Genomic DNA, 9,808 nt, shown 5'->3' with positions numbered 1-9,808 from the left:
TCTTTGGCCATTTTTCGGGCCTTCCTCTGACTCCGCAGGATAAAGAGTTCCTAGATGACATGGAGCATTTGCTATAGCAAGCGTTGATGCAGCCAGTCAAGATGCTCTCGTCTCGAGGTTGCGGCTGTTTAACTTTTTGAGGATCTGAGGGCCAATGCCAAAACCTTTCAGCGTCCTGAGGGCGAAGAGGTGCTGCCGTGTCCTCTTCACGACTGTGCGGGTGTGTGTGGACCGTGTTAAGTACTTAGTGATGTTGGCGCCAAGGAACTTGAAGCTCTCGAACCGCTCCACAACAGCCCAGTCGATGTGGATGGGGGCGTGCTCTCCCCTCTTTTTCCTGTAGTCCACGATCAGCTGTTGAGGGAAAGGTCGTGGTCCTGGCGCCACACTGCTAAGTGTCTGACCTCCCTGTAGGCCACATGTCAAACTCATTCCACCGGGGGCCGAGTTTCTGCAGGTTTTCTCTCCTCCCTTGTGCTTGATTGATGAATTAAGGTCACTAGTTAGTAAATAACTCCCCTCACCTGGTTGTCTAGGTCTTTAATAAAAGGAGAAAGCAAAAACTCGCCAACACTAGGCCCTCCATGGAACGAGATCGACACCGCTGCTGTAGGCTGACTCATCACCGTCTGCTCTCAGGCCTACCACCATTGTGTCGTCAGCAAACTTGATGATGGTGTTGGAGACGTGCGTGGCCAGACAGTCGTGGGTGAACAGAAAGTACAGGAGAGGATTAAGCGGGCCCCCGTGTTGAGGGTCAGCGTGACGGAGGTGTTTTTGCCTACCCTTACCACCTGGGCCCTGTCCGTCAGGAAGTCCAGGATCCAGTTGCGGAGGGAGTGGTTCAGTCCCAGGTTGGAAGACTTGTTTAGCCGAATTGGTCCTAGGACTAATTCGGCAGGTAAGTAGTAGCCACCAAGCTAAAAACACGGTAGGGTCACTGAAGTAACACCTTATATGAAATGTAAATACAACCAAAATCTCACAAGCCAAGTGAAACAGAAGTGTAGGTTTTCTACACAGTAATTACTATGTATGAACACCAGAGGGCGACCTTAGCAAGCAAATATCTTGGATGATTATTCTTAACTTTACTTTTTTTCTTCTTTCAAGTTCCATTAATTATGGTTCTGACTAGGTGGAATACAGCTACGACCTGAAGGGACTTTTTCGTAACAGTTTGGGATAACTTACACAGCAGTTTGGATAATTAACGTAACAGGTTAGAACACTGAGTAAAAGGTTAGGAAAAGGTCTAGGGTTAGGGTTGGCTAAACTGCTCTCCTAATCTGCTACGAAAAGTTGTAGCTGTACGCCATCTAGACACAACCATTAGTTATGAGACAATAGATTGTAGGTGTTTTGCTGTTACTTTTAGTGAACAAACTGCCATATTTGAAACAGAAACACATTTCTTAGAAATTAAACTGAAGCATTGAACCCTAAAATCCTAAAAAAACCAGCAAGGGCTAAGATTTTCCAAATCTGAGGCCCCTCCTCCCCCCTCTCACATCTCTCTCTCTCTCTCTCTCTCACACACACACACACACACACAGAAACACACACACCTGAGACTCGCTGGACAGCTGAGCCTACGGCAATGGGGGGCCTCTAGAGAGGTTTTCCCACCAACCATCATAACCTGTTTAAGGGAGTGTGCAGTACTGTGAGTGGTACTTCATATCTGTGTGTGTGTGTGTATGTGTTGGTGTGAGGGGGGATGAAGTGTTGTGATATTGCAATTTATTGTTAGACACTGATCAGCAACAGCAAAAGACAACTGAAAATGGGCAGTAGCAAATGGAGACAAAGAAAAGGAAAGACAAGACAGCGAGAGAGAGAGAGAGAGAAAGAGATGCACACAGAGAGAGGATAACAGAGAAGAGAACAGATTGGCATAGTCCGAGACAGTAGACAGAAGACAGACAGACTGAGGAGGAGGGGATGTGCGGTGCTTGTAATTGATGTGCCCACCAGGAGCTAGCTGGCTGGCAGGGGGATGGGGGGAGGAAAGAGGGAGGGGAGAGATGGGCACCCGGTGCCAAGACAGCAGCGGGATAAAGGGAGGCCTGGGCTCTGGGGAGCGGGCCGCTGCACCACTCGGGCAGACTGGTCTGAAACCGTGCCATCAATCAGGGGGTAGTTCACCCTGCCATGCCAGCGGGGACCCCCTCTGAGCTGACGGGTAGAGGGGGTAAGGCTGGCACAGTTGGTAAGCCCTCCCTAAACCTCCTAGTCAATGTATCACTGCCACCGAGTAGCGTGGCAAGTGGGCATGCAGGCACAGAGTGGGTACAGTACGGGAGTCGGCGATCCACCGCCATTTTGAGACAATGTCCTGTTTGTTGTCGTCCTTGCCGTTTGTTTTTGATACTGTAGAGGAGCAAAGACAAGGGGATAAAATTGAGATGTTTTATTGTTAATACTCCAGCTGTAGAAATGCCTTTTTCACGACTTTGCAGTAACATCAGCAATTATAAGAAATCTCCATTCTATCTTATTGCCTTTGTTTTGTGGTAGGCCTATAATTTTTCTAGCCCCAGGTATTTACAACGTGGTGTACTGTTCTCAGTTTTCTGTTATTTATTTTGTACAGAATAGTATGTATTGCTATGTACTCGTATATATACCCGTGTGAGCTGAGCAGCCGGTCAGCAATCTTTCAATGAGCCAAATTCAAACCTTTTTGCAGACATTTCTGAAAATAAGAATATGAATCATCTGGATAAATAAAGGTCAAATAATGATTGATGGATGAATGAATTGAGCAAGTGTTTGACTTTTTTCAAACGTGAAGATGTAGTGTTTTCTTTGGATGGTAGGCACAGCACTCTCAAATGAGTTGTGGTTCCCAACAGGTGTGCCTTGAGGAACTCTCAGGTGTGCCTTGAGGAACTCTCAGGTGTGCCTTGAGGAACTCTCTGGTGTGCCTTGAGGATCTCTCAGGTGTGCCTTGAAACTTTTCCGAATATGTTTTTTTAACACTCACTTATAAACGTGATCTGTGGAATGCACGTAGAATTTTGACTTGGGCGCACAAATGCCGGTCAGATATTACATTAAATGGCACATGGTTACAACTGTAGGCCTATCGTTGTTTAATGTCCAGTGCGCTCAGGCTGTTACATTTGTATCATTTGAGGGGCGCGCATCACGAGCAAAGTAATTTGTACAATTTCATTTCAGTCTGTGTAAACCATTAACACGGGCAAGTCTGATTAGGTTTCGCCAGAGTCATTTAAATGGGATAGGTTGACCTTGTACTGAACACTACATACAACTTATACTGAACAAAAATATAAACACAACATCTAAAGTGTTGGTCCCATGTTTCATGAGGTGAAATAAAGGATCCCAGAAATTTTCCATACGCACAAAGCTTATTTCTCTCAAATTTTGTGCTCATATTGGTTTCCATCCCTGTTAGTGAGCATTTCTCCTTTGCCAAGATAATCCATCCCCATGACAGTTGTGGCATATCAAGAAGCTGATTAAACAGCATGATCATTACACAGGTGCACCTTGTGCTGGGGACAATAAAAGGCCACTGTAAAATATGCAGTTTTGTCACACAACACAATGCCACAGATGTCTCAAGTTTTGAAGGAGCATGCAATTGGCATGCTGACTGCAGGAATGTCCACCAGAGCTTTTGCCAGAGAATTGAATGTTCATTTCTCTACCATAAACCGCCTCCAACGTCGCTTTAGAGAATTTGGCAGGACGTCTAACTGGCCTAACAATCGCAGACCAAGTGTAACCACGCCAGCCCAGGACCTCCATATCCGGCTTCTTCACCTGAGGAATCGTCTGAGACCAGCCAATCGGACAGCTGATGAAACTGAGGAGTATTTCTGTCTAAAATAAAGCCCCTTTGTGGGGGAAAACTAATTCTGATTGGCTTGGCCTGACTCCCTAGTGGGTAGGCCTGGCTCCCAAGTGGGTGGGCCTATGCCCTCCCAGGCTCACCCATGGCTGCGCCCCTGCCCAGCCATGTGAAATCCATAGAATAGGACCTAATTTATATAAATTCATTGATTTCCTTATATGAACTGTAACTCAGTAAAATTGTTGCATATTGCATTTACATTTTGGATCTGGCTTAGCTATACCACAGTCTCTGCCATAAAAACAAACAGAGCATGGCTTTGTGTCTGTGGTTGTAACTTTACTATGCAGAAAACCACTCGTCTACAGCCCAAACTGTAAAAAGAAAAAAAAACTATTTTACTAGTTACATTTTCTTATTTCTGGTGCAGATTCGTGGGACGCTCTTAAAGGGGTGAACCATCATCACATAAATGAACCATCATGAGTAGGGAACTATGAAAATATTTGAAATATACCCTATTTAATCTATTTAAAAAAGTTTGTCACAGAAAATAGATGGTTTGTAGTATGGATCTGATTTCCCTATTAAATAAATGAATAGGGAAATCTTAGGTGTGCCGCATAATTTTTATATCCCGTCAAGGTGTGCCACGGTTGAACAAAATGTTGGGAACCACTGCAAAGAGGGCTAGTTGGACATTTTTCTGCTAGACCGGCCGCTGTCTGTGTGAAAATATTTATAAAAATATATTTGTTTTATGTTTTCTCAAAGAAAACAATTTATAAACTGAAAAAAAATTGGAAGTGGAAGCTAGTTATCCGATTCTCGCTAGTTTCAAGGATGGTGACACTAGACCAGTGGTTCTCAACTGGTTTCGCCTCGGGACCCAAATTGAACCAGGTTGTCTCACTTGCGGCCCAATATTTGCATCGCGAAAAGAAATCTGCAAAACTATTATTCATCCTAAATTGATAGTAAATGTATCAATTATATGATAAGGGAACAGCATTCCAACCTCTTTCATTGTCAATAATGACATTTTCCTATATTCTTGATGAAGAATGTTAATAAACTTACTGGCTTGAGACCACAAAATCAACCAAAATAGCTCTGCTAATAGCTCTATATTGAAAATACTGTGATTGAAGAAACATTTTTCAGAGATTATTTACAAATTATTTAAAAAAATGTAAGTTCATTATCATTTATACACACTTTCTATCTTTTTCACTTTTTACTCAGACACCCGTAACCCACTCAACCTCGAGTGGCGCAGCGGTCTAAGGCACTGCATCTCCGTGCTAGAGGCATCACTACAGGTGTCACTACAGACCCTGGTTCGATTCCAGGCTGTATCACAACTGGCAGTGATAGGGAGTCCCATAGGGCGGCGCACAATTGGCCCAATGTCGTCCGAGTTAGGGTTTGGCTGGGGTAGGTCGTCATTGTAAGTAAGAATTTGTTCATAACTGACTTACCTAGTTAAATAAAGGTTCAATTTATGAAATAAAAACTGCCCTCTATGCTAGAGCACAGTTTTATACCAGGGACTGGCAAGTTATTTTGGGGGACCTCTCACATTATGACTAGTGAAACCGACGTCTGCGTGCTGCCAACGCTATAGCTTCCTCCACTGTCCCTGTCCTCTTACTGGGCTCAAACTAGTGGTCCTCTTACTGGGCTCAAACTAGTGGTCCTCTTACTGGGCTCGAACTAGTGGTCCTCTTACTGGGCTCGAACTAGTGGTCCTCTTACTGGGCTCCAACTAGTGGTCCTCTTACTGGGCTCCAACTAGTGGTCCTCTTACTGGGCTCCAACTAGTGGTCCTCTTACTGGGCTCCAACTAGTGGTCCTCTTACTGGGCTCAAACTAGTGGTCCTCTTACTGGGCTCCAACTAGTGGTCCTCTGCTTGCAAACACAAGTGACCGTCCTCCTTGACAACATACCGACCAGTTGAGCTGTAGAAAAGGATCCAGTTTGATAGCTCCGTTTCAAGCTAGCTGTGGAGTGAGTTTGCAGCACTTTCTTATCTCTCTTACACCATCACCGTAAAACAGACTCAATTAGTGTCAGTTTGTGTCTCACGGACGGACACCAGTCCATGGACCATATGTTGAGAAACGTTGCCCTAGAGTGTCATGTTAACCATTTCTTAAATAAAATAGGGCTTTTTGGGAAAAAGCAAGAGAGCAAATGCAAAATGCATAAGAGAGAGACAGCGAGTGAACGAGAGAGAGAAGAAAAGGGGAAAGTATGAAATAAAGGGGGATGATAGATAGATGGAGAGAGAGCTACTGCTGTTTCTCCATTCATCTCTGGTTGATGTGGAGGTCTAACCGCTGACAGCTCATCCATTAGCCATGGGTGGCACTGCGCACTTGGAGCCAGACCAAAACCTCACATCCACCATTCACCCCTCCATCTTTCTTCTTCCCTCCTTTCCAGTTATTGCCACATCACCCGTTCTTTCTTAGCCTCCCTCTGTCTTTTTCTGTGTTGACAAATCTGGCGGTCCGGGTTGTTCAATGCGATCCCACTATTAACGTAGGATAAGAGGTCTTAGACACAGCATAGTGTGTGTGTGTGTGTGTGTGCGCGTGTGCAGGTGCAGCCTGGTATCATAAATAAAGTCTCTCTATTTTGACAGTTAGCAATGTCACTTTTGCATCAATAAGGAGACAAATACCTGATCAAGTTCATCCCCAAAGCATGTGTCACTGTAAGCACTGTGATGGCTGCGTCAAGCCAGTTGATTGTGTTACAGCAAAGGAAACAGCAAACTCCAGCAATCTTTGACCTACAGTCATGAAATTTGATAAACATCCCGTTGGGAGAGACGTGTTATGAAACTGATTAGCTAGCCTACTGATTTTGCTCCACTCGGTTATGTCTAGGGTACCAAGGCCTAGCTAAATGGTCTGTAACCTGATTTAATGTGCGTGTTCACATGAGAAGTCAATTGTATGCGGCACGTATTCTGTGCCTGTTTCCAGGAGACAGCAACCTTTCCTGGGTCAATGGTCAGCTCAGGCAGGACTCCTTATGGTCGGCCAGCACAAGCGGATTATTATCTGTTTGGGTTAGGGTAACGAACCCAAATACATGTATATTGAAAAGAGGAAATACAAAAAAGGCATGCCAAAACTAAAGAGGTTAGCTAACACAAAACAAACACTGTCAGTACGGGAGGCTCCTAGCCTCCTCTCCCTCATTGAGCGCCGATCGTCCTGATCATCCTATCACTGGCACAGCACCTGGACCCTGTGTCTGCTGCAATCTGCGGGTGGGATGTGGTAGTGATAGTGTGCTGTCCATCTATGTGCTAACACTAAACTAACCCCCATATCATAACACATCCCCCCCAACTATAAAAGAAAAGAAAAAACATCACATAGTCACCCACCGGCATCGATTTTCCTAAATGTTCAAAAATGATCAACTTTTTTTCAAATCTTCCTTAGCTGAAGAGACAAATATGTGTACTATAAACACTACAGCTGTAGCTATGAGACTTGGCTACAGAAACCCTCAACTCTGAGATAAAACCGTTCTCGAAAAAACAAGAAGCCTGGCAAAAAAAAAGCATCACGTTTGAATGACCTGTAAAGTACATAATATGAGAGAGGGGGATCCTCAAATCGTCTTGAGGGGGGAAGAGGATGGCAGACAAAGAGGGAGAGAAATACAGAGAGGGAGGGAGGGAGGGAGGGAGGGAGGGAGGGAGGGAGGGAGGGGAGGGAGGGAGGGGAGGGAGGGAGGGAGGGAGAGGAAAGAGGGTTGAGAGAGGGAGAGGACAGCAATGAGGGAGAAAGAAAGAAAGAAAGAAAGAAAGAGAGAAAGAAAGAAAGAAAGAAAGAAAGAAAGAAAGAGAGAAAGAAAGAAAGAAAGAAAGAGAGAGAGAGAGAGAGAAAGAGGATGACATAGGAGGGCGAGAGCGAAATAGAGAGTAAGGGTTGAATTTTGAGAGAAACGGATGTTGTTGACCGAACATAAAAGAGAGTAACGGAAACAGTGCGACACATAGAGAGCGTCGCTCCCTCATTAGAGAAAAGTGGGAGGGGGTGAGAGAGAGGATGAGTGAGTGAGGTGATGGTGTAGTGGTGAGAGTCAAGAGAGGTAGAGAGAGAATGAGAGAGAGTGAAACTCAGCAGCTGTCAACCTAATTCCTCTAACACAGTGCTTGTGCTCTGATTAAGAAAGCGATCTGGCCTTTAATTTCCTCCTGACACCGGCTAATGCTCTATATCTCAATCGCTGCGTCCCCGCATCCCTGATCGCCAACACTACTCTACTCCGCCAGACTGCACAGCTCCGATGGTCCCCACTTGCCCAGGTGCTAAGTCACTACCAATGACAACACTACCAGGTAGCAGCCTATACAATCCACAGCCAGAACTCCGTGTGTGTGTGTGTGTGTGTGTGTGTGTGTGTGTGTGTGTGTGTGTGTGTTTCTGTGTGAGATAGGATTTCTCGTTTCTCAGCCCGTGTGTGTGTGTGCGCGTGCGTGTGTGCGTGCGTGTGTGTTAGTGTTCAGGATGGGAGTGTGAAGGAGAGGTGGCGTTGCTAGTGGAGCCAGTTTGCCAACAGAGTCCCCGGAGAGAGATGGAGGGATGGAGAGCAGAAGAGAGAAAGAAAGAGAGAAAAAATAGTAAATGGGAGAGAGAGAAAGAGAGAGAATAATTAAACGACTCCTACACCCTCACATGATTACATCTTTTTCATCCAATACGCATATCAGGAACAGTGGAAGGGGTAGAGAAACATACAGAGAAAAGAGAGAAAAAATGAAATATGACATGCAGAGAGAGAGAGAGAGACAAAGTGGGTGTGCGAATGTGACAGAGACAAGACAGCGAGTGGGTGGGAGGTGTAGGAGGGGAAAGAAGGAAAGGGAGAGAGAGAGAGAGACAGAAGCACTGAGGGAGAGAGAAGACGACAGCAGAGATGTCTCAGAAAGTCAATCTGTCGGGGGGGGGGGGGGGGGGGCTCATGTGGACCGTCCCTCCTAATGTCACCCATCCGTCATCGCCGTCGCGCCTTATACCGGTCCGTGTCACACGGTGTCACGGGCATCACCCCCTCACCTTAGCGTCATTTTCCCGCTGCGCTCCTCTCACGTCTCCTCGTGTTTTGTTTTTGTTTGTTTTTTTTTTCTCTCTCCCCAGCATTTTCCTCTCTCCCCACTCTTTTTAACGGAGAGTTGTGTGAATGCCGTATGCAAATGAGATGGTTATTACCCCACTGCTCATCAAGCCGCGCGGAGGAGACATTAATAGGCTGATGAATATGCATGAGAATTTGTTAATTAACTTAATTATTCTGCTGAAAATGCATTCGTCTTCCAAGGACATCTTCCCCAGGATTCCAACCTGCTCCGCTCATTAGTCATGCGATATTTCATACGCAGGGAGAGAGGGATGGGAAGAGAGAGAAAGGGAGGCCGAGAGAGAGAGAGGGGTTGAGCGAGATAGAGAGAGAGAGAAAGGGGGGGTGGCAGAGAGAGAGGGAGGGAGATAGGGAGAGAGAGAGGGTGTGTGTAAGAGAGGGGGAGAGAGAGAGAGAGAGAGAGAGAGAGAGAAAGGGGGGGTGGCAGAGAGAGAGGGAGGGAGATAGGGAGAGAGAGAGGGTGTGTGTAAGAGAGGGGGAGAGAGAGAGAGAGAGAGAGAGAGAAAGGGGGGGTGGCAGAAAGAGAAGGAGGGAGATAGGGAGAGAGAGAGGGTGTGTGTAAGAGAGGGGGAGAGAGAGAGAGAGAGAGAGAGAGGGAGAACGAGGGAGAGTGTAAGGGGGAGAAACTAAGAGACTATTTTTTGGAGAGAGTGGAGGGGGTGGGGGGTCTGGGAAAGGGGAGATTGGAAAAGTGGGGGATAGATAGTACAGTATATAGTGATACTAATCAACGACAAAGTAACTTGATATTTACAATATCAACCAAGTAAAATATTCCCTAAAAATACAAACAATACTCAAATACTAAA

The sequence above is a fragment of the Salmo trutta genome, chromosome 2 (genome assembly GCF_901001165.1).
Source record: "Salmo trutta chromosome 2, fSalTru1.1, whole genome shotgun sequence".
NCBI lineage: Eukaryota > Metazoa > Chordata > Actinopteri > Salmoniformes > Salmonidae > Salmo > Salmo trutta.
This window is presented reverse-complemented; position numbering follows the sequence as displayed.